The 26,680-nt window shown below is 43.2% G+C and overlaps 1 protein-coding gene across 4 annotated transcripts in view; it reads right to left on the bottom strand.

Moving 5' to 3' along the window:
* Window positions 1-26,680, bottom strand: part of Lyn (LYN proto-oncogene, Src family tyrosine kinase) — a 124,050-nt gene that overhangs the window by 69,623 nt on the left and 27,747 nt on the right. The window lies entirely within an intron of this gene.

Here is a 26,680-nt window from a genome sequence, read left to right as displayed (position 1 = left end):
CTAAATACATGAAAATTAGTGACTCTGGGAAAAGGACATATCTTTTCACCTTTTCCTACAGATTTGAACATTTCAAAAGGTAAGTTTGGTGAAAAACAGGTGGCTGCTATGAACAAATATATAAAATTCACTAATTTTTTGCCAGGTGGTGGCACACGCCTTTAATCCCAGCACTTGGGAGGCAAAACCAGGTAGATCTCTGTGAGTTTGAGGCCAGCCTGATCTATAGAGGGTTCCAGGACAGCCTGGGCTACACAGGGAAACCCTGTCTCAAAAAATCAAGTTAAAAAAAAAGATACAATACAAAATTCAATTAATGTTACAAAAAATTCAAAACGTGTGGCATGTTGGCGCCTGTGTACATATAGGTATATGTGATTGGGAATGCTTGCTGGTACATGTTATAGCACGTCAAAAGTGCCACCTTCGTTTCATCAGGGAGCCACGGAATTCTCTAAGTGGACCAGTGCAGAGATAAGGAGGACTAACTTTATGGGAAACATTTAGCTGGGCTGGAAGGGCCTATCCTCCAGGCCCTTCTCGTGCAGAAGAGGTGCTGATGGCTGAGGAGGACAAGTGTAAAGTAGCAGGTGGACAGGGCAGGACGTCAACCTAGACCTGTGCGTCCACCGATTATTGTTTGTTTCCCCCTCTCACCGCCGCCACAGTTAGCCCAGAGCCAAGTGTTCATTCTGTGTGACAGACAGAAAGTGAATCTACCATGGAGAGCAGTAGCACGGGACTCAGGCTGAGCTTCAAACCCTGAGCTCAGGTGTGGGTTCCTGCACACAGACCCAACCAGGTCCTGCAGCTCTTCATGCTGCGTGAAAGAACCAGAAAACCCCTAAATGCAGTCTATTCCCATCAAAAACTAGAGGTGTTGTTCCACATTTCCAAAGGACATCTTTTATTAAACATATAATGTGCTGACCTTCTTGTTTAATCCCTGAAGAAACTCACTGTCCACCGCATCCTGATGCTCACTTCATAGAGGACAGAACTGGGGCTGGGAGAAGTTAGACGGGTGCAAGACTGCAGCTGGTGCGTGGATCAGCTGGGCCCCTCTTCCACACCACCCAGGCTGCTCTCAGGCTAATGCCACAGCCCCTGCGCTTACCATTTCCCCACATGATAGCTGCTTGGAAGTACATATTTTATTAACACCCCTAAAATAGATCATCTTCATAGGTTGCCTCTTAAGATGCTATAAGATGTTTCACCACAAGAACCAGTAATAAGATTAATACAATGAGATCAGAGAGTCAGGACCAAGGGAAAGAGGTGAGAGCAATGTGCTTATGCCGTGGGTGACTTACCTAGCACAGCTGAGCAGCTGAGCTGTGCTGACTCTGGGTTTATTTCAGGGGCAGTATAAATCACCAGGGGAGGGGAAAGGGGCCATCCTTCTTCAGGGACAGTGTGTGCTCCTGTTAAGAATTCTAATTTTATATTCAACGGCCTTAGTGAAATGCCATGGATGATACTGTGTGCATTGTTTCTTCTTGGTATTATGCATCTTTCTTTTTCTCTTTCATACTACTTCTATGTAGCCCAGGCTGGCCTTGAACTTGTAATCCTCCTGCCTAAGGTTCCCCAGTGCTGGGGTCTCAGGAATGTGCTACCATACCCAAATCTGTATCATACCATTTCCAGTAGTAAATAAAGACAGCTATTTACTTTATTATTAAAAGAAGTAATTATTATCCAGGGGGAGGGGAATGGGAGTGTTAACTACAATTGAGAGTGTAAAAGAACTCTTATGGAAAATCATTACTTTGTAATGTTAATTTTAAAATATAAAAATAAAATAAAGAGGGCTAGAAGGTGACAGCCTGAGTTTCATCCCTGGGACCCACATGGTGAAAGAACCTCTTATGTATGCTTTCGCATGTGAACACACATCACCTCAAAAATGTAATAAAAATAGTTTTTTTGGGGCGCTGAATACAGATATTCAATATGGATGGACAGTGCTTCTCCAGGAGACTTGAATTGTTGTGGGATATTTGTACACTGTGTGAAATGTATTGCTGTGATTATTGTAATAAAAAGCTGAATGGCCAATAGCTAGGCAGGGGGTATAGGTGGGACTTCTGGGCAGAGAGAGAGGAAGTAGGAGATGAATCCAGGCGCGTGTGAGATATGCCAGTGGGACATACAGTACAAATAGAGAACACATGCTACATGAGCTATTACACTAACCGAGCCACCCTACAGAATGTAGATAAAAACAAATAGGTTAATTTAAATTATAAGAGCTAGTGGGACAAGCCTAAGCTAAAGTTAATTCCTTCTGTCATTATTTGTGAGTTGGTGGCCCAAAGAAAAACCCATCTACAATGAATTACTAAAAATCTTGGTGCCAAGCAAGAGATGCCTGCCTGTGAATTATTAGTCAGGAAGGCCCCAAGAGCCCCCCAAACAATACAGGCCATTGTCACTGTTCTTGGATGCCGACCATCGCTATGTGGAAGACCCCACTGCTGAAATGTCACCCACTTTAGATACAGGACATAAAGCTTGAATTGACCTGAACTGGCTACGTTCTCATGGTGCCAGACATAGCTATGCAGATCTTTGAGAGAGAAGAAACATCACTGGATTACCCAGGGTGAACCCTGAATACTACACTACCAATCTGCCAGAAGTGCCCACTAGTGGAATGTAGGTTATGAGGTAACCAACATCTTTCTGACTGGATCTAAAGTCTGCTCCACAGGAAAGAATTCTGCCTACCGCTATAAACATGGTTAAAAGTCGTATCTCAGGAGTTCATAGACCCAAGTGAGGGAACGTACTCCTGCTGCTTTGCTAACTGGATGTTTTCAAACTGTCTTGAAAATATTTACGTTTATACTCATAGCTCAGTGCTATTCTCAATCTTGGCCGGATAAGCTTCTCTTTGCAGTGTATAGCAGATAATGCTAAGACTCATAACTAGTCAAAGTGTTAAGATTGAGTGACGGAGGAGTGACTTCTGCCCTAAATGGGGCATCTATCATCCCCTCCAAAGCTCAGAGAACACCATGGAAGTTGGGGGTGGGAAGAAAGTAAGTGCCTGAGGAACCCAAGGATGGAGAGGATGCTGGGAGAGGCTGTGTGGACATCCCTAGGATGGAGAGGATGCTGGGAGAGGCTGTGTGGACATCCCTAGGATGGAGGGGATGCTGGGAGAGGCTGTGTGGACATGGCATGGCTGTTCTACTCACAGACTCATAGCAGCTTTGGTCACCTGCATAAGATCGAGTTGAGTCAACAAGACCCATCAATATTTCACAAAGCTAACTGAACTCAGTGAGTTACAAAAGAAAGGAGAGGTTATGGAGGTATTGGGGAGGACATGCTAGGGGTGTCTGCAGAAAGTAAGAGGGAGGAATTGGGGTGGATAGAATCAAGTTACACTGTATGAAATTGTCAATAAATAAAAGATATTATAAACATTAAAAAAATAGTGTGCATTTAAAAAATCATTATCATGATCTCTGAGTTCAAGGTCAACCTGGTCTACAGAGCAAGTTCTAGGATAGCCAGGGTTGTTACACAGAGATACCATCTCAAAAAACCAAAATAAATAAATAAGCAAACAAATATCATTATCCTTCAGGGTTTGACATATCAATAAAGACAAGTCTGGATCACTGTAAAAGCTTGACTCTGTGGTCTAGAGATGCAAACAGGCAACCTTTTGCTCATACAGGAGCATACACCAACACCTAAGAACTGGGAGGCTGATGACTTCTCTTTCTAGAAGTTTCTTTCATGAGAACAAGTATTCATTTGCATGGGTAGTCCTCATTTAAGGAACTTACAACAGTAAATGGATGATTTTTTTTTAAACCAAAGAGCATGTTCTAGAATACCAGACTGCACCTCCTTGTTCCCAGCCTACTTCTTTGGCTCTATCTGTAACAAGGCCTAATGATTGCTGCCTGCAGGATAAGAAAGCCACTGTGCACCTGGACTCCCTGGTCACTGCTTCCGGGATCTCTATCGGCAATCCTACAAGACCTCAGGATGTTCACAGCAACTTTATTCATATTATAAACAGAAACCAATAACTATCACTAAATTTGGGCAAAATGACAAGTTTCTGTGTTACATCTATTCATCTTGTGTCAGCTACATAAAGGTTCTTTTTGTTGTTGTTGTAATTACCTGTTGATCAAATTAGCAGAACTTAGAACCAAAATAGGAACTGATATTCCAGTTTCTCCCCAAGGAATCTGACTTTCAGTCATCACATGTTAGCTCATGCTCATAATCCTAGCACTTGGGATTGCTGAGGCAGAAGGATTTCCATGACTTTGAGGCCAGTCTGGGATACAGCAGGAAACACTGAGGGGAGAAGGTGAAAGAATGATAAGCGGCGCTGGTCACCGGCGGAAAGGTCACGGTCACGACAGAACCCGGTTACTTAGTAGCGGAGAGCTTTATTAGGAGGAAGAGGAGGAGGGACAAAAGGACCAGGCCTGGGGAGGAATGGGGGAGAAAGATGGTGGGGTGGAGAGAGAGGGAGCAGAGCAGAGCAGAGAGAGAGGGTGGGGTCTACATTCGGCTTTTTAAGGGCTCCGGGTATGGATCTACACCACGCATGCGCTGATTGCGTGACCACACTGTGCATGCACGTACTCGCCAACGCACACTGATGACGTAAGACACGAGACCCTGAACTGTGAATGTGTAGCTGGAGTAAGAGCAGAATTCTAACAGAAGGGAGGGAGGGAAAGAGAGGGAGAGAAGACTCTGACTGTTCTAGATCCTTCTATCCTTCTATTTCTCTTGCTGTATTCCAGTCTATTCCATTCTACAGCCTTGAATATTGTAACAGAATATGATTCTATGAATGGTCCATATAACCCTAGATCTTAAAATTTAAAGACAAAGTAGCGATTTGACCTTGATGATTTAAATATCATGCCATTATAAAGTGGTGTGATATAAATTATGTAGTTAGCTGCAGTGGCACAGACCTGCAAGCCTCGCACTGGCTAAGGCCGGAGGGGCATGAGGCTGAGGCCAACTCTCACCCAAAGGCTTCTTGGGAGCCCTGAGGTCGGACCTCCTCTTGCTCAACCTTGCAATATTGCAAGTGCCTGCTAAGGCAAACAGGGAGGAGGAGACAGGCAGGGCTCTTGGGTATGGGAGAGAAAGGGATGATCACTCTAGCCCCAAAGGACCCATCCCTGGTCACCCAACGCCTCAGAACTTGGCCCGTCTGGCTTCCAAGCTGCACTCATTTTTAGGCCTACCCCGGCTCCACTGCCTTTGTGGACAGGCTTCACCTCTGGAGTTCCCTGAGTTAGGAGTAGGAATGGAGGCAGGAGAGTTGGGAAACCCAAGAGGAGCTCTCAGCCTTCAGAAGTCAGGTTCAAGTTGGTTCAGAAGTCACTGATAGGATTCGATCACTCTCCTCCCCCTGCTCCCCTTTCTTCCATTTCAGAAATGAAGAGAGGGCCGCCAGAACAATCCCCAAACAGACTGTTCCTAAACCCCATGTGAAACAGACAGAGCCGGTGTGGCGAGACTCTCTCTACGTATCTCAGTAATTGTTTTCAAATTGTCTTTTCATCCATATCCCAGAAAACCAGGGCTGACACAGTGGTCAAGCTGGTGACCTTACCTGTGGTCTCAATGGGTGAGTTGGTGCTGTGGAGCAGATGCCGAGATCACTGTGCTGATGGGGGTGTTATCTGGATGCTAAGAATATTCCTGTCTCCTGAGGGCCTTCCACAGACTCAGGAAGGGGAGCCCCTGGACAGTCTCCAGCTCCCTTTCTTAACTGCCTTCTAGCTCCCATGAGACAGGAAATGAAGAGAGAAAGAGGAGGCTCCTCCTTCAGACCTAGAGTTCCTCCAGATAGCTGTCTGGGTTTCTGCTTGTCCAGTTCAACATCAAGCCCTCCCTAGGGTTTAAGTGTCACAGGTGAAAGGGAGAGTGGGAATTGGGCTGGGTGGGGTAGGGGGTGGTGGCGGGGGATGTTGAGCCATTGTGGTTCAAGCGTTGCCTTATGGTAAGATGCCTGAGGGTCACAAGAGAGGCAGACAGAACTTACAGGAAGACAGAAAGAAAGTGAAGGAGCAGAGGAAAGGGCAGATGGGTTGGGATAGAGCCTGCATTCACACCCAGCCCACACCTGCTATTACTTGGTTTTATTTAGTTCTTCTGAGGCAACGTTTCACTGTTTAACCAGGCTGGCCTCAAATTTTCAATTCTTCTCCCTTAACTTCTCAAGTACTAGAATTACATGATTATTCCATACACTGTTTCTATTAGTGGTCAGCTGGGAAAGAGGTCATGAGGTAGGAATTTGCTTTAAGAATAGCTGATATATACCGGGTGTATATCCTAGACACAGAAGAGAGGTAACCCAGTCTGAAGTGGCGACCATTTCTTCCTTCTTGGTGCGGAGTGGGTGTTAAGACCAAAGACTCAGAGTTCATGTCCAGCCCCTCCTTCCTCACTGAGCCTGTGAAAGGGTTTCAGGAGATCCACAGGTCCTCAGTATCCATATAACTTCCCCCAAATCAGCAGTGCCCAGTAAAGTCTCAACAGCCACTCTGTGCCCAAGACCCACTCAGTAAGATCTCAGACCTGTGCAGAACATGGAGGGATCTGTGGCTTCTTCCCCCGAACAGTATGAGAATGACCCTCACAGATGCCAGATTGACAGGCAGTGAGGAGAAACCTGAAGGAACAGGCTGCCATGCTAAAGAGTTGGAGCCATGTGACTCCAACTAAACAGGTGAGTTCCAGTGAAAGAGACTCTGCTGACAGATTAAGACATTTCCCCACTGACTGCTATTCAGAGGCCCGAAGAAGGAACACACTCACAAAACATGGTTTCTTCCTGCTGCTGAGCTGCAGTGTGTATGTTCCTCAAGAGAGGTACACAGAAGATGCAATGGGTTCCAGAACCAAGCAGTGGTGTTGGCGTGCACTGTGGAAAATGTACTAAAATCTCGTGAACTGGAGCCTTTAAAGGTCATGCTATTCCTAGTTTTACATATGTGTATACGTGTGTGTCTGTGTGTGGGTTATATGCATATGAGTGTAGGTTCCTTCAGAGGTCAGAAGAAGGAATTGGATACCTGCAAGCTGGAGTTACAGGGAGTCATTGTACGCCCATCGTCGGTGCTGGGAACCTCTCTCAATGGCTGAGCCATTTCTCCAGTCTCAAGAATCTGATGCTTTAAAATAGTGAGCTTCTTTGTATAGAACTTTCAAAAAGAAAAATCAACCTTAAAAATGCCCCCACCTCAGGGGTATGGAGAAATGGCTCAGCAGTTAAGAGTGCTTGAGCTCATGTAGGGGACCCAAGTTCAGTTCCCAACACCTGTGTCAGACAACTCACAATCACCTGTAACTGAAGCTCCAGGGTTCCAGCATGGCTTCTGGTGCTCAAGGACACTTGCACACATGTGTACAAACCCAACTACATACCCATAACTAAAAAAATAAATCAAATATATTTTAAATGTCCCTACCTCAAAATGAGATATGATTCAGTGAAGCTTATTTCCAGTTTGTTTATTTGTTTTTAGTAGTTCCAGTGATTTAATTTAAGGCTTCAGGCATGCTAATCAAGCACTGTAACTCTAGCTTCATCTCAGTCCTCTTTCATGGGGGTCCCTGCAAGTGTCGTGGCTGGCAGGAAAACGACCCAGGTGAGGTAAGAATGAAATTCGGGTTCAGCTTGATTTAGTTAGCTGGTGCTCTGCCAAAACTTCTGGATTCTGATACCAAGCAGCTTATTTTTTACACATTTAAATACAGCAAAACTTTGGGGAAAAAGTTTCCATGTGACAATGATCACAATAGAGCTTTAGGTGTGGCTACACTGTAAAGTGCACTCTAGCAGAGCACCTGTGACCTTTTCCACAGGAATGAGTTCTCTGACAGGGAAGCAGTGCTCCAGAATCTGGGCCTAGGGAGGAAGGGTTTGTAGTAAGCACAATGATGGGTTCTACTGACCGAGAGACAGTGCTCGGGATGATGGGGGATTCGGTGAGGGTTGGCTTTACAAAACGGCAAAGATTACCTGGTATTAGCATGTCCATTCCCAGCCTTCTACATGGAAAACGTGTCAGTTTCTTCTGAAGACAAAAGTCTGTCTTTGAGCACATGGACCTAGCATCCCTCTACACTCTTTTTACTTACTATTTTGAGATAGTATTTCACTAAGTTGCTCTGGGTAGCCTTGAACTCTGTAACCAATGCTGGCTTTGAATTTGCAGTCCTCCTGAGTGCTGGTGTTGATGAGAACTCCAGAAAAGAAGCTGTGTCTGAAGAGGCTGGTCATGCAGGTATGTGGAGAGAGTGTATCCAGGGCTACATTATCTTCAACTAGCTCTCGACCCTGGCTCAGCCATTCTTTGCCCATCTCTGTATCAGAACTAAGCACCCTTTCATTAGTAGATTAAAAACCTTTGGGGACTTATTAACTGAGCAGACCACTGGGTTTCCACCGACCCCAAAGCTGAGAATGCCATCAGATAGCATCTCGGGCCTATAGAAGAGCTTCCCACATCTTGCTCTAACCGCCTCTCTGATGGACCCACCAGTATATTTTAAATTTACCTTAATTTATGACTTTTTTCTTCTGTAAAACTATAAAACTTCTTGAAGGTGGTTTCACATTAGAATCTGGAATATGGGGTAGCTCAAATCTGTATTTCCGACCATGGCCACTCAAATTTGGCACTAGAACAAATTATCTCTTACACTGTATGGTGAGAGCTAATTTTTGTGTGTGTCAGTACTGATATTACAGGCCTGTATCACTAGATCTGGCATTTTGAGGATTAGGAGGCTTTGAGACACTCACTATGTAATACAGGCTGATCTTGAACTTGTGATCCTCAGGACTCTACTTTCTAAATGCTGGGATTATAGCCCTGTACCACCATGCCCAGGTTTGTTTCCTCTTTATTTTTGTTTCCTTTTAATTCTGAAATGTTGCAATTGACAAAGAATGTATATACTCAGTGCCTTCTTTGAAGCTTATGCTTTTTTAGGAATCTATCTATCAGGAATCTATCGAGTTTGAAGTGTTTCCTTTATGATGTGTTACAGGAACCAAGCACAGCCACAGATCTGGGACTATGGTGTTAGCTCTGACATGGACAGCTTGCAGGAGCATACAAAGCTTACTGATGCTGAGATAGTCTGAAATTATGTTCCTGGAGGACAGAAGGGACAGTGAGATGATCCTGAGAGGGATGAGTGAGTAAAGGTGAGAGAACAAGACTTCTAAATCAGCCTCCAGGATCAGTTACAAAGGAAACCACTCTTCTCTCGACTCTTGTTTCTCCAGCTTAAAATCAACTTCTGTGCATGGCAGGAGGCAGCAAATAAGCCATTTTCAGGTTGGTCAATGCAGCAACAATCTTCTAGAATGTAGGACCTTCTTAGCCTGTTAACAATTCTAGGGATAAATTATTTCTAAGAAAATTACTGGGGGTTTATACAATGTTCTGCATAAAAAACAGCTATTGTGGGGCTATTTCAAATAACATACAGAAATTATTTGCCAGACAGCTGGTCAGTGGCTAAAGAAATGCAGACCAGCATCTCTTCACACTTCATTTCAATGAAAATCAGTTATTTTAGAATCTCAGTTTATAAGATGACAGTTCAACACTTGCTTTCCTCCAACTGTTAAGTCTTAGGCACTTTCATATTAGACACCAGAGAGTAGTAGTTCTTTTACTAGCTTGAGAATGCAATTCTGATCCAGTTTAACCATTTTTCAAAAGCTCTTGTCTATTTTTTAAGATTTGCTTTTTAAAATTTCACTATGTCTATGAGTATGTGTCTGTGCGTAGGTATGTGGGTGTGTGTAGGTATGTGCATGTGTGTGTAGGCATGTGTTTGTGCATGTAGGTATATGCATGTCTGTGTAGGCATGTGCTTGTGTGTGTAGGTATGTGCATGTATGTGTAGGCATGTGCATGTGTGTGTAGGTATGTGTATGTGTGTGTAGGTATGTGCATGTGTGTGTAGGTATGTGAATGTGTGTGTAGGTACCTGCAGAGGCCAGAGGTACCAGATATTCCTGGAGCTGGAATTACAGGCAGTCTGTGAGTCATCCAACATGGGTGCTGGGAACTGAACTCGGATCTTCAAAAGTGATTCATGCTCTTAACTGCTGAGCCACCTCTCCAGCCCAGCTCTTGAATATTTCTATGGTGTCTGTTAGGAGTGTCTCTTGGGGTGGGGCACTAATACAGGGCCCACTGGGCAACCCAGGCACTACTCCCCAAGTGCACCACATCGGGCTCAGGGTGTCCCATTTTTAGAAGCTAAGGATTACTGAAGTTTCTTGGAGCTTTATTAGTAACTCTTAACAGTAATTGTAGTTTAAGTATCCATGTGATGTCTGCTTATTTCTGTAATTGCTAGTTTGTTCCTTATAATATCCAGTCTCACATTTTCAGACTTTTAAAGTAACCCGTCATAATGCTCTCACTTTAGGGTTGTGTTTTTATTGCTCATGTAGCTCTAGACTTCTGCTTCTGTCTCATGTTCCTCCTCACACTCTCACTTCCACATCTCAGACAAAAATCCTTTCAAGATTTTACTTTTTCACTGCTAAAATATATATCACTGTTGACACACCCATTTGAAGATTTAGCAAAAGTACATTTAAAATGCATAGTTAGGCCATGGTGGCGTGCTCAGTCAAAAATAGGACATGTATATCACACCCCTTCCTCAAGGCTCAGGGACCTTCATGGAAGATGGGATGGGAAGAGTGTAAGAACCAAGGACAGGAAGCACCGGAGCCAGACAGTGTCTTCTGGACAAGACACACACACTCATAGTCACAGCCAGTAAGGTTGTCTGCTCGAAACCTGTACAAGATCACGCCGGCCTCAGAACAGGAGAGGGGAGGCTCACAAGCCACTACTCCTCACTGAGGAGCTATTGATAGATGATGGCTTCTGGAACAGGGAAGGTCTTCTATTTAAGAATATGGCTCCCAGGACAACCAAACTCCATGGATGTCTCCACATCCATAGTAGATGGGTAGCACAAACCGAACTCAGTGGATTATTTAAAAGAAGGAAGAAAGGAAGGAAGGAAGGAAAGAAAGAAAAGAAAGAGAGAGAGAGAGAAAGAAAGAAAGAAAGAAAGAAAGAAAGAAAGAAAGAAAGAAAGAAAGAAAGAAAGAAGGAAAGAGAAAGGCAGACCAGGAAGTTGGGGAGGATATATAAGAGGAGTTGGGGGATGAACGAGATGAATGCGATCAAAATTCACTGTGTGCATGTGTAAACTGCTCAAAGAATCAATAAGAATCTCATATGAGGAAGAAGAAGGGCAGCAGCACTGTGGAGCCAGCAGTATGGCCCAGCAATACATGTGCTTGTTGAGAAGCCTGGTGATCTGACTTTGATCCTTGGAACCCACGTAATAAGGGCGGAAGGAGAGAAATTATCTCCACACGTGCATTATACCCTTGTGGCATGCATGTACCCATGCATATATCACACACACACACACACACACACACACACACACACACACACACACACACACACAGAATTAAAAAATTTTAATGCACAGTTTAAAAATAGAATAAATATCTAAACAGTTTAAAAGAAATGTCTTTTTATATATTGAAATATTTGAGAAACTATCAAATTAGTGTTCTGGTAATTGGCCTTTGGAAAGTTAATTCAGAATTTGATACCTCAATGTAAAAGAGTACTGAGTAGCCATTTACCTATTTTATACACAGTTATTGGCATAGAATGATAGTAGCAGCATGGTTAAGTGGGAAAGGTAAGGGTCTGGGAATAAATTTGCTAAAATATCATAATGTTCAGTTTTCAGTTTTGTTTTTCCAAATGTTATATGAACACGAAATATGTATATATAAATAATATACATATGTATAGCATCTGTTATATATGTAATACATTATATGTAACATATACCATGTATAAGTTATGTAATGATTTATATGTTATATGCTATATAAAATTCACCATATATATTTTATAATATCTTTATATATAACATATCAAATGGGAATATTTTAAATCTCTAATGAAATAATTTGAATGAAAACACATAAAGCTTTTATGTATTTTCTGGCCACAGTCTTTGCAACTCTGGTAGTCTATAGTACTGAAGAACTTGAGACAGATGGGTACAGCTAGAGCTGTAAACCTTGCTGAGGATTTAAAAGAAAATGACATGTCAGTGATGAAGTTTTCCTAGACATAAGAAAAATCTCTGGACAAGCAAGTGTGCTCTGGAGGACTGAAAGGCTCCAATGGTGAAATTTAGGAGGGACCACAGAAAAAACAAGTCTCCAGGCAAAAGCCTCATGGGATGAGCTGAGGGGCAGGTAAAGAACTGGCCTGGCTGCAGAGAAGCAGATCAGGGCATAGGAATAGGATGTTGATGCCGGAGTACAGCTGCCAAGGAGCCTGTCCCCGCTCTGAGTACTGGTCGCTGAGTGAACTGCAGGAAGGCCCCTCCCTCTCGGCTTGCCCCACTTGCGTAACTCTCGGCTGCAGTCTCACAGAGGAAGACAACGGTGGGTTGCTGAAACCAACAGTGGGGTTTTTGCACTTTGTTTCTCTTTAAAAAAAGAAGGAACAATATGGAAACAAGATGAGCTCATGGAAATGTGTACACATTAGAGAAATGAGCCACTTGAAGGTCCTGGGGGGTAAATTAGAGGCAGGTCCCAAATCATACAACTAAGTCAACAAAGCACCACCACTAAACATCAACTTGATTTCTAGACTCACATTTTAAGGCCAACAACCCAGGCATCTAAATTTAGAAGCATACACAACTGTGGACTCCGTCTCAATTGAGTAGTCAAAGCATAATATAAAATGCACATAACAGTTGAAGTCAGGAAAAAGTAAAACTGAGCTCCAGCTGTGGAAGTGTAGGCATCTGCACAGTTGTTAGGTGTAGACAGCAAATCGACACAACTTTAACTTATCTACAGGCCTATGCAATGAGAAAACATGTCAGGGCATAAATACATTCTATTATCTGAACAGGGCTTCTTAGCCTCCACAATAGTAACAGTTCAAGCAGAAAAATAACTGGGCGGAGCGGGGGATGGGGAGTGGGGGGTGACAGTCCTGTGTATTGTAGGACATTTGATAGCAAGCCTGGCTTCCACTCACTTGAAGCCTACAGCTCTCCATCTCCCCGACCCCACTGCCACCTGTGAGATATGTCATAGCAAGTAGAAGAAGCATAACTAGAGGACTTGTCCAAACAGTTGCCTGTCACTCTGACAGAGGTGTCTTCAGGATAAACAGACCTGGTCCCAGCCTTAAATATAAAGTAGACTCAGGAGCTAAAGATAGAAGAAACAGTATGAATGACCCGGCATGCGTATTCCCCCCTCAGAGCAGTTAAGGGCCCCAAAGCAGAACCAAGATTAGCAACTCAGATTTCATTTTCACTAAAAGAAACTAAAAACTCATCTGAAATGACCTAGTAGACAGAAATAGAATCACACACACATAACCGGTCCCTGGCAGAGGGGTAGGGTGGTTCAGGAGGCAGAACACAAGCTCATCAACAAACAGTATGGCACATGGAAACACCCACATGGATCGGCACAGTGACGACGGAGAGGGTAACGACCTAGACCCAACAAAACAAACAAAAACTAGAGGATAACACAGGAAAACATACAGGTGAACACGGGCTGGTGCTGAATTTTAAGATACAAATCAAAAGCAAGATCTACAAGAGAAAAAGTTGAAATTCATTAAAATGAGAAACTTCTGCTCTATAAGAACCATTGTTACAAAAGTGAAGGATGGCTGGGTAGGGTGGTGTATGCCTTTAATCCTAGCATTCAGAAGGCAGCAGCAGGTGGATCTTTGGGAGTCCCAGATTAGTCTGGTTTATATAAGTAGCTCCAGGGCTACTTGGTAAGAACCTATCTTAAAAAAAAAAAAAAAGAAAGAAAGAAGAAGAAAGGTCAAAGAAACAAAGAAAAGAAAGTTAAGCCACTACAAGAAGGAAATCTATATAAAATGTTTTTTCTAGTAAAAGACTGACATGCAAATTATGTAAGAAATTCTTAAAAATCAATACTAAGAAAACAAGAAATCCATTAAAACATATATAAAGTTCTACAAGGACCAGCAAGATGGCTCAGGGAGTGAAAGCCTATGTGGCTAAGCCTGAAGACATGAGTTTGCTCCCTTGGTCCTATACGATGGAATGAGAGAATTCACTCCCATGAGTTCTCTAACCTTCATGAGCTCCCCTCACCAATACAAAGTGTGATTTCTTTTTTAATGTATATAGAGGGCAAGTAAGCCTGTGAAAAGATACTCCACATCAAGTATTGGGGAACTGTAAGCTAAAATGATAATAAGATATCCACAGACATATGAGACTGGCAAGCTTCTAAAATACTAACACCACTCACTCATTGCCAGGGAGGATAAGGAGCAGCAGGAATTTTCATTCATTGCTAGGGGCCTATGGGACAGCTTTTAAGTTTTTCTTACTGTACGATCCAATAATCACACTCCTTGATAGTTACACTAAGGAGCTAAAGAACCTGTACATGGATGTATCTTTATTCATAATTGACAACAATATGGACGCAACCAAGGTGTCTCTGGAGGTGCCTGTACTGCTTATTACAGAGAAGTAAGCTGATGTGAGATGCCTAGGTAAGGCACACTCCAACCACATGACAGCCTGGAAAAGGCAGAGTGCAGGAACAGTTAAAAATAAAATAAAATAAAATAAAATAAAATAAAATAAAATAAAATAAAATAAAATAAAATAAAATAAAATAAAAGGTCATGGCTGTCAATGGGCCGGGAGGAGGGAGGAATGGACAGACCGACCCAGATGTTTTACTGGCATTATTTCATCATGCTAATGGCGGACATATGCCATCATGTATTTGTCAAAATCCGTAGAACATCCAGCATAGCATGTGACTCTAGTGACAGCGGTGGGATCTGAATAACACTGTATCAGTACTGGCGCATCAGTTCTAACATGCACTGCAGGAATGAGAGACGCTAATTGGTCAGTAGGGAGCAGGATTAGTTAGTAGGGAGCAGGATTGGTGAGGGCTGAACAGGGACTCTACTTTCTGCTCAATTTACTATAAACCTAAAGCTTGCCTTTAGCCGCTTTGATGCTTTTCATGTATTGTGGCAGAAAAGGTAACAATGTGCATACTTTTAAACCATTTTTTTTCAGGAAATGAATCCTCAGTTTTGAGAAGACTTAAAGCATTTCTACAAGGAATGTTCTATTGCACAGCATGTGCCTCTCAACAGCCAACAGCCTGTACCATCACCAAGCACGCACTGCCCGCCCAGCCTTAGTGACTGTGATCTAAAATCAAACGGAAGGCCAGAGGCACCTCAGCCCAGGAGTGTCAGAGCAGCCCGGGTTACTGTTTTGACATTTTTTACTCTCTCTCTCTCTCTCTCTCTCTCTCTCTCTCTCTCTCTCTCTCTCTCTCTCTCTCTCTCTCTCTCTCTCTCTGTCTCTCTCTCTGTCTCTCTCTCTCTCTCTCTCTCTCTCTCTCTCTCTGTCTCTCTCTCTCCCTCTCCCTCTCCCTCTCCCTCTCCCCCTCCCTCCCTCTCCCTCTCTCCTTGCATTGTGTGTGTGTGTTTGTGTGTGTAGAGAGAGAAAGAGAGGAGTATGGCGTGCATGTGATGTCAGTCTGTTTAGAAACAGTCTCTTGCTGCTTCTGCTATGGGCCCCAGCTAGCTGGCCTGAGCTTCTGGCGATTCTCCTGTCTCTGCCTCCAGTCTTGATGTAGGAGAGCTGAGATTTCAGGCGAGCATCACTGCTTACAGCTTTACATGGGTTCTGGGGATATGAACTCAGGTACTCACTTGTGGAAACTGCTCACTGAGCCATCACCTTGGTCCCTGTTTTGATATTTAAATTATATGCAAGATTTGCTTTGAGAGGGCTAGGAACTGCTTTTTAATTAATTTTATCAGAGCTGAGAATGCACTCAGTGATTCCACATGCTCAAGGTCCTAGGTCCAATCTCTAACACACACACACACACACCAAAAAAATTAACTGATAATTAATACATAAAGCATAAAAATTGCTACTATTTATTTTGATACATGTTCAAGAATGCTAAAATAACTATATAATTAAATAAAATATTTAGTTAAATTTTGTCTAAAAATGTTTTAATATACATTATGTTTATAAAAAAGATTATAAGGTATATTAAGAACAAATGAAATTGAAATAAAAAATTTTAATCCTTGCTTTCCCATGATGGGTCAGTTTTTATTTTTCTCTCTCTTCATTGTCAAAGTATCTACAGGAACTACAACATTTTACCTATATAAAGACGTGGTTATAAAAGTCACAAATTAAACACTAACTTATCCAGTTCACCTGCACCCAATGTGGCCCCGGAACTGAGGGGAGCTAGACATACCTTTGGGTGATCTGATGTCTAGCTCTGCCTCACATGAGAACAGGACAGTCTCAGCTCACACGGTCATTGGATTGTGCTAGGGTTCAAATATATTGAAAGCAGGCAAGGGCCTAGAAAAGCTTTCTGCCTTGAGGTCTGGTACATTTGGGAGCATGTGGTAAATTATGCTGATTACCCCAGCAATGAACCTGGACCATGATTCTTAAAACTCAACCAAGAGGTTAAGTTATGCAGTGTAGGATGCTGAAGTATCCTGGAGAGACTCTAACATACCCCAGGAGTTTAAAAATGAAAGGAAGAAACAAAGGCATGGATAGATTCAAAGCCATTCCTCTTAAAAATGAGGATGGCCAAGTGCCACAAGATTACAGGGAAGAGATGTTATAAAAGGATGGCTCTCCATGTGTCAAGCTACCTCAGGGCACCAGTGATGTCACAGAGTGCCTCAGGGTGCTTCAGGTTTTCAAGGGAAATGCCATGGTTTCTAGCAGCTTGGCCAGCCCAGCCGAAGGCTCTAGTACACGCTATATGCTCCTTTCAGCCACATCTTAGCTTCTTGAAGTCAGCTTTGCTGGGCTCCGTGTGATTCAAAAACAGCAGGTGTCAACTGGAAATCAAATGGAATAGAAACAGGATGGTAGCACTGAGTACTTTTCCGAGGTTTGAGAAGTTGTGTGGCAAGGTACACACATGCCATTTCTGAGTGACTGTGGTTATTAAAAAAATAACAGAAACAGGATTTTTCCTTCTAATGTATGCCATCTTTTCAAATGGTACTGTGTACTTATAACCAAAACTTATGCCATTTTTGGGCCTCACCACTCACAAAATTTCTTCCATTCTAGGACTACCTAGAAAATAAAATTACAATCAAGAACCAAGAGTGCTAGAGAAGCTGTGACCTGGTACTTGAGAAAAAGAGGACACAGAGCTACCAGGTGAGGACGGGGCAGGCAGAGGTTACACCGGAGGGTGGTGTCATGTCATATGACCACCAGCCAGCACTGAGGGCAGGGGCTGGCACTAAGCAATTCTGCCTTCACTTTCTCCATTGCCCACACCCCAGTCAGAGACACTACTGCTTCCCAGAAGGATTAATACTTCAGGGAGAACTGCCAATCAGTTCCAGAACATTCTGTCTTATAAAATACAAAACTTGCTCAGAGGAAGCTCAAGCCTGTAGTGCCAGCCCCTGGGGTGGAAGCAGGAGGATCAGAAGTTCAGGGTCATCCTCTGCTACCTAAGTTCAAAGTCAGCTTATCTCAAAAATAATGAACAAATAGGCTTTTTAAAAAAAACAGTAAGGTAAAATTAAATGGAAAATTTTATATTTAAAGAACACAAAAGCACAAGCAAACATTTCAGGTATTGTGTAATATTACCATAAAATTCTAACACTAAAATGAAATATAACACTTTGTGCCTCCGCAGTATGCTGAAAGTTTGAGGTTTTCTGTTTTTGTTTGTTTGTTTTTGAGACCCGAATTCTCTGTGTAGCCCCGGCTGTCCTGGAACTTGCTCCACAGGCCAGGCTGGCCTCTGCATTCCATGTGCTGGGAGTAAAGGCACATGCCACTATGCCTGGTGAGAAATTCTTAAATTACTTAGCATATCACACAATTTTGTGGATTTTCCATTTTTTATTAAAATTCCTCACCGCACTAGCCACTCAGTGTTGGAAGCGTCATCTGTTCAGTGTCCATTTTATTAATCAGATCCAACCCCATCAAATCTGTCGGTTCTGTGACAGTTACCCTTGAGTGCTGAGGTCAGGGAAGAGGGTGCATGAGGAAATGGTGAGTCGATTTTCCTCCCCACACTGGTCTTTTCCAGCCGACCTGCATGACATTAATGATTGAGGAGCCACCTGGGAGTGGCCCTGCTCTGAGGTTTGCCTGCCCGCTGGCTGGTCCCATGGTGTTGGTCTTCCCTCTGCCCTTGTACTGTGGTTATGACAAGGATTTTCATACATTATTTTACATTTAAAATTCTTCGAAGACTTCCATCTATTGTCTTCCTGGTTTAATACAAAGGACGCACACAGAAACAAGCTGTAAAAATGAGATGCCCTCTTCCCCATGCCCTTCCAACCCACAGTTCTCTTTGTTCCTCTGTAACATCAGCACAAGAATTTACCTCTTTCATCATCCGTTGCTCTCTCATGTAACGTAATGTAGCCCATGAAACTGTTGAAAGCAAGGGTTTCTGTCAACAGTGTACACGGCTGAGATGTCAGGGCAAGGCACTTGCAAACGTTCTATAAATATCTGTACAATAAAGACTACTTGATAGAATAAACACACATTGTTACTACTATCACCTCCTATACAAGATGTAAGAGCACTGTCTTTGCCCCAGGCACACACTCACGAAATCACTCCACTGCACACCGTCTGCCAGCGCCTGGCTCCAGCCTGTTCTGTCATCATCTGTGTGGCTCCAGAAGAAACCTTCCGTTAGGGACAGAGATTTCCTGGCAGCGCCATCCCGCCTTCCCATGTCCACGTGAGCATGCTCTTCCCATGTAAGCAAATCTCACCAGCCCTCCAAACCAAACTCAAGGCCAGGCCCCTGGCCTTCCCTAGCTCACATATTTGTCTGCCTCTCATTTCTTCACTTCCCAGTCACAAGTGACAACATAAATAATTCTCAAAGTGTGACTTTATGTTTGCATGGAGCCCTCTGCCCTGGAAATGTGTGCAACTCTCTCCTTAACTCCACTGCACACCCTCTGAGGGCAGACACAACTTCACATCTCACACGTAAGTAAAGAGAGGCATCTTGACCTGTTACACAGACAAAGTCACTAAATAAATTCCTAAACCTCTGGATAAACAATAGTCTTCTTCCAAACTCCTGGCTGGTACCTTAAACAGAGAAAGGACACCAACCTGCCTGTGCCACCACAGTGGCTACCTGGTCACCAAGGCAGTAGTCAAGCACCATGTGTTGAGTCAAGTGAACTCAGAAATGCTATGAGCTGTGTTTGGTGGTCCTTAACAAGTCTGTAAGTAGAACCCATTCTTCTTTTTAGCCACAATTTCTTTGTTTTATAATAAATGACCAGTAAATGTTATTTCCAATATTATTTTAGTTTCAGCTATAGCTACGCCATGAACTGAGCCAAATTCCACCCCACTTCATTAAGAATCTGGAAGCACTCAAAGAATTTGGGCTAAAAGACTCATACTTTAAAACAATCTTTTTCCTGCAGTAAAGCAGCAAAAGGCTGTGGTCTGGGGAAATGGGGTCCAACTGGACATTCCACTTACGAATAGCCACATAAAACTGAAGGAACACTAGTCCACTGGAGCATGTGGCTCTGGCAGGCCTTGCCCTTCTCCCCCATTCCCTCGGTCTTGCTAAAAACCATTAGAGTACATTCCTAAAGCTAGCCCCCAAAGTCTGTTCCCTAATTTGGACACTTCTTCCTCCTGAGGCTGACTACCAAAGTCCAGCTATCAAAATCCCCCTTTGCTTCACCTAATTAACATGCCCAATTAAAATTAAACACCTCATCCTAACATGGGGTTTCCCCTTTACTTTATAAACTGCCATTTGCCTAAGGGTCTCCTCTCTATCCAGAGGCAGTCCTCTGTCCCTCTGGGACAAATACCCCTGCTCCTTTCCTGTGTCCCCTTCCCCTTCTCCCTCATCCAGTACCCCCTTTACCATCATATCCCAGACCATTCTAACACAGACCTCCGCTTCTTCTCCTCTTAAGAATGACACCTGCAAGGGCATTTGCTGCTGTTTTTCTGCCTGGGTCAGAAAGCAGTCACTTTAACTTTTCTTCCCCACTTAATAAAGGATCTCTGTGAGAACAGGTGTTGGGGTGTGGTTTGTGGCTGATCCGGGGTCTGGGAGGATGCCTCCACCCTTTGGAGGTCTCCTTCAAATACCAGAAAGTTCCATAATGTAACTTAATTTACTTCATCTGTGAAATTTAGATAATTCCACTCTTTCAAATGTTACTACGAATTAAATAAAATACCAGATGTTAAATGCTTCTCACAAAGCGGGTAAACAATGGGTTCTGTCTCAGCTTCCTTCCCTGTCCCCTAGAGCAAGGACAGCAGAGTACGGTGACCTAATCACACTCAGCGGAAGAGAGGCTCCTAGGACCTTTTGTACAAACAAAATCATTAAGTAAAATCTGCTGAGGGCTCTGGGGCAGAGGGAGGGGATCAGGTGACAGGAAAGGGGATGGAGGAGAAAGTATGGCAAAGAGTGCCCGATGGAAGTGCCTTATGTGCGTGTATGAAAACCTCACAGTGAAATCTTATTCTGTACAATTAACACATACTGGGCCTGGAGATAGCTCAGTGGCTAAGAATACTGCCTGCTGTGGTAGAGAAACAGGATTCAATTCCCAGCCCCCATGTGGCAGCTCACAACCATCTGTAAGTCCAGTTCCAGGGGATTTGATGCCCTCTTATGGCCTCTGAGGGCACCAGGCACACATGTGGTACATACATGCAGGCAAAACATCCATACGTGTAAAATAAATTTTTAAATGATTTTTTAAGAACAACAAAAATATGCTAATATTTTTGTCAATTACATGCACATTAAACTATCTAGAAATGAAATACTTCATGTTTGAAAAGACAGGGCTACTAACAACTGCAGCCCTCTGAGTGTCCAAGCACTTAGGAATTCAGAATAGACTCCTGAATATAGCCCTCAGTTTGTTCTCCTGAAACTCAGTGGTTCAAATTTCAGATCTTTGGCTCACACTGCTTGCTGCGTGGTTTCTCTGTATTTACAGCCCATGCTCAAACACATGGCAGGAAAAAGCTTCATGTTTACAGATGGTTCTTTTTCAATTGGCTTTCATGTTTCTTCTTTGATTCTATCTGCAGGGAAGTAAAAACTAAAGACTTCTACTTCGTACCCTCAGGTCTCATTGAACTGAAGCAATGAAGACATGGGGAGGCAGGAGGCATAGCCCCAGGAGCCCCCCCTTTTCTCCTGTGGATGCAGAATTACGAAGCTGCCTCTGCCTGAAGAGGCATCTTCCAAGCCTGCCACCTCAGCCAGAGTGTACAGCTTCTCACGCTCAGGGGCGTGTCCTCCCTTTCCAGCACCCTGCGGCCTCTTGGCCATCTCCCCAGCCAGCTTCATGCTGAGCAGGAAAGGGACTTTTCAAGCAGCCCTAAGAGGAGGAAACTACTTGTTCCCAGGGGCCTAACTTTTTCTTTTTCTTTTCTTCTTCTTTCCTTTCCTTTTTTTTTTTCTTTGTGAGTATGTTTTCTTTTTTTTTGCAACCAGGAAGCTAAATGTGCCTAATGATTAAGCCCAAAGGATTAATTCTTTAGAGAATTTACAGTTGCCTGTAGTCCACTTTATCCCTTCATGTTGAAATCAGCTCATTTCCAAATCAATTGGGCAGAAGAAAGATTCTTAGCTCTTGGTGAGGCCTATCTTTTTTTTTCTTCTCTGTAGAGGTTACAAGGGAACCAATCTGGGTTTGTACATGCTAAGCATGCACTCTACCACTGAGCTGTCCCATCTATCTGTTCCAATCCTTTCATCAAAAGCATGCTTTCACCAGCTCACCATATTTACATCTCATACTATTTTCACCCAAACTCTAAAAGTGCAAATGCTCAATTGTATCTCCACTTCATAAAAAGACAAAAAAAAAAAAAAATCAAAATATCATTCCTCCTTATTTATTTTGTTCTCAGGAACTGAACTCAGGATTTTGTGCAATGTAAGCACACTACCACTGAACTGCACCTCCCAACCTGTTCCTCCTCTTTTACATGAACTACCGTTAGTTTCAGCCATGCACACATATTTTTCATATTTCCCTTAACCAGCCCTGAAGACCCAGCAAGGTCCAATTTTCTTCCTGTAGCTGAAATTCTTTCTCTCCATAAAGAATTTCAAGCATAAAGAATAAAGAGCACATCTTCCATAAAGATGTGCTCTCCCTTGGACACACATCTGAAATCCTTGAAGTCAGGAATGTCTGGCAGTGGTGGTTTTACTGTGGAAATCCACACACCTAGTACTAACCTCCATGCAGGCAGAGAATTCTTGCCGAAGTCACTACATAGCCCTTCACAGGCACCAACCAGAGGGAGTTGGTCAGAATCCTGGCAAAGTTGGAAGTTGCAATCGTTGTGTTTGCTGAGAATCGTGATAGCAGGCTAAATGGAATCCTAAACTACTGATGGACTTTGGGAAGACACTTAATCCTTCAGCCTCAAGCTGACTCATTTGACAAGTATGGATATTGGCACCAACCCCACAAGGACATGAGGAAAAATACATCCAGAACATCTACCGAGAACTCCATCTGGGAGGGCTCTTGTGAATGCCCTATATGTGGTGGCATATGAATATTCATCTCTGCTGGATCCATCATCCTTAATCCACTGAAACATCTTTTTTAGTAACCTGGTTAGAACAGAACATTCTCTGTCTATCAGTGCAGAAGACCACGAGTCTTTGTTTCAGCTGTGTATCTGAACAGCACCAGATTTTTTAAGATAAATGCACAAGTCCTGGCTCCACTCCAGGACAAAATAAATCCGGGTAAGAGGATGAGGATGGAGTGGTGCCCTGGTCCAAGAAGCCTGCTTCAACACATCCTGCTTCTGCTGAAGCTGTGTGGAAGGAAACAATAGAGTCTCCTATTTAAATCAGAGAGACAGGGATGTCTACTGGGAGCATTCTCTACCACCGCAGCCCCACAGGTCCTGCCCATCACAGTCTTGCTTGCTCAGCTCTTCCTTCATTTTGTGCAACTGTGTGCAACACCAGCTTCCTTCCAATAAATTCCTCATTTTCTCTGAAGCTAGCTAGGGAGGTTTCTGTAGAAACCCAAAGGCCTTTTATGGGTACACACGTCATTTCCTTTAAATTGTCTTGTTACACAGTTACACTTGACAAACTAATAACTTCAACTTCTGAGGCTTGGGGACTCTCTCACAGCCTTATCTCCAAGGAACCCAAACACATCCTAACTTCTAGAGGCTAGAATCTAGACCCTCACCTCACTTGCAAAGCAACTTGGGGACACTAGTACCCATCTATCCCTTGCAGCTCAAATTCTCTGACTCTAAATCTGGGTTAACTTTCACTTCTTAGACACAGAAGAGAACATAGGGGTAAAAACCTGCAAACAGGCTGAGGACATCAGCACCCCAGTTAGTGGAGAGCAGTGGTAGACGGACTGGGAAATTCCTTTTCTTTCCTTTTACTAGTCTCTGCGTAGCCGAGACATGCTATCTTCCTCCATCAAAGGAGAACTTTCAGAATAACAGTTCTCTCTGATCTTGATCATTACTCTAAATTAACAGAAATCTGATAACCTGATGTTCTGTTTTTCTGTCTGTTACACATACGCACACAGAGACCATATAGTCCATTTTCTAATATTACTAAAATGAAATACTTAAGGCAGAGTAACTTTTGGTTTTGTTTTGTTTTGTTTGTTTGTTTTTTGTTTTGTTTTTGTTTTTTTTTTTTTTTTTTTTTTTTTGAGACAGGGTTTCTCTGTGTAGCTTTAGATCCTTTCCTGGAACTCACTCTGTAGACCAGGCTGGCCTCGAACTCACAGAGATCCGCCTGCCTCTGCCTCCCAAGTACTGGGATTAAAGGCATGTGCTAACACTGCCCGGCAGAGGCAGAGTAACTTTTAAAGAAGCCAATTTTGACTCATCCTTCTTAAGGTCCAAGGTCAAGGGGCCACATCTGCTCATGGTCTTTTGGCTGCCTGAGCTCCAAGGTAATGCAGGAGAGAAGGTGGGAGATAGGGACCACATGTAGCTCTCTCTTCTCTTATTCCCTCTCCTCTTCGTCCTCCTCCTCCTCTCTCATTAGGAAGCCACCAGAATCCAGGACCTCCAACCTAACAAAATCCTATTCACTTCCCCAAACCCCCACCTCTGAGTATCAGGCTGGTCAATTTCCACATCACATCAAAGATTAAATGTCAATGCATGAATGAACCTTGGAAGATACATTCGAGCCACATCCAAAAACCTGCACACACACAGCCCAAAGCTGCATATGGTTCACCATTCCCACAAATATCCAGACTGGAGCCAACAGAGGTCTGCCTGTGCTCTGTTCCCAGCATGAGGGTGGGTAAAATTCACTGTCAAATTCAAAGCATGACGAGGGATTTATCTCTTCCTCTACATCTGGTGCTCTGTAATTATCGTCAAAGGCAGGATACCTATCAGCAACTGTCCGGGTCACAGACAGCACAACTGCCCTTGGATGTAAATACTTGCCTTCACTGTTGAAAGTCTGCCCTCACACACACGCTTTCAGACCCACACTGTGTTTGGAAATCAGGAGGAATCACCCAAAGCATGTAGTCTGACAAAGTCCAGAAGTATAAGATGAAGCTTTAAAAGTAGTATTTTAAGTATTACTTTAAAGTTAGAAAGCAAGGCAACTCCATTCTATGGACTTGGAAACATATATGTTCCAACTGAACATTAAACACATCATTAACACTGAATGCATTCTTCAAAACCACATAAAACAACAAGGAATTCATACATATGTATTTAACCTTTCCCTCCAAAAATAATTTTAAGCCAATGAACAATTTAATATTTTTTTCTGAAAAATTAGTTAACAAATGGGGCCATTACAAGCAATCTTGTGCAGAGTTCTATGTTTTACTGGACCTGTAACATCATTACAATATTTTATGCACTATTTAAAAAACTGGACACAAAGGTATTAAGATACCATTAGCTGTAAGCCTATACTCATGTCAGCCAGGGTGCTGGCTCCAACATGTAATTCAGGTATAAAGGCAGGAGGAGCAACACAATTTTGAAGTCAACCTGGTCTACATAGTGAATTCCAGGCCAGGAGGGGTGATGTAATGGGACTGTTTCAGAAATAAGAAAACAAAAAACACATCTGAGAGTTTGTGATACAGTAAATACATGCTTATTTTTGTTTATTTTAGCGATCACAGTGAGCTTTGTTTCATATTTAAACATGGTTTAGAAATAGTGCTGAGGACCAAACACAAGGTCACATGCACACTAAGCAAAAATTCTAGCACTGAACATCCCAGCCCTTCACACTTGTTACCTGAGGAAATTTTGTTATTAGTACAGTAAATTTTAATGGTCACAAGTAAGAAGCAGATTCCTGTCTTTTCCTGTTTAACAGTGAAAGCTAATAGTATTGGAAAGCCTGCAATGGCTTATGGGAGTAAGTCACCAGGCTCTTCCTATCCAAACCTGCCCTGACTGGGCGTGGTGGTGGATGACTGAAGCAGGAGGATGGCTGCAAGTTTGAGAGCTACATGGGAACATCCTGTTTTAACACAAACAAAAACCTGTGTTGCAGAACAGTAACAGTTCTGTAACTTTCCCTGTGTCTAATACTTACATGGTTCTCTCTTACACGAGCCTCTTAAAAGTCATTATCTCCATTCCACAGATGAGAAATCTGAGGTTTAACCGGGTAAGGTTACCTTCCCAGGGTGAAAGGGCCAAGAAGAACTCACTGAGCACTGCAAAAATTAAAATAAGGCTCCATACTTCAAGCATCACAGTAGAAATGAGGCACCTTGCCCAGCGCAGTCCACCCCAGAGCTCTTCCTTACGTACTAACAGGAAAAGGACTACCGTGTGTGTGGCCAGGACTGATGTGGCGGGAAAACATGATTATGGGAGTGGGGTGGGGGGCTGGAGAGATGACTCAGCAGTTAAGAGCACTGGCTGCTCTTCCAAAGGACCTGGGTTTGCTTCTCAGAATCCACATGGTGGCTCACAAGTGTGTAACTCTAGCTCTGGGGGAATCTGACAACCTCTTCTGGTTCCTGAGAGCACCAGACACACATGTAGAGCACAGACATATATTCAAGCAAAACATCCATACCCATGAAATTACACACACACACACACACACACACACACACACACACACACACACACACACACTATAATCATGGAAGTGAGGGGACAAGTAGGTGACAGGTGCAGGAAGGAACATTTACAGGACCTACCTGGTGAAGGCACAGAGTGGAAAGAGCAGGTGCAAACATGACAGAAATGTCCAGCTGTGAGCACAGGAGAACACAGAGGCAAAATGTGGGAGCTGGGATGACTTCAGCAGCCATCTAGACTACAGAACTGACGTCTTCAGAGCCTGTTAGAAATGCAAGTTCTCAGGCCCCCAGAATGTGGGTCTGAGAAAACTCTCAGGGACTCAGAGTCTAGCTCAATTCAAGTTCCACTCCCTTAATTC

The sequence above is a fragment of the Peromyscus californicus genome, unplaced genomic scaffold (genome assembly GCF_007827085.1).
Source record: "Peromyscus californicus insignis strain IS unplaced genomic scaffold, ASM782708v3 Scaffold_5__1_contigs__length_169319896, whole genome shotgun sequence".
Lineage (NCBI taxonomy): Eukaryota > Metazoa > Chordata > Mammalia > Rodentia > Cricetidae > Peromyscus > Peromyscus californicus.
Note: the sequence above shows the minus strand (reverse complement) of the source record. Positions and strands in the feature narration are given on the sequence as shown.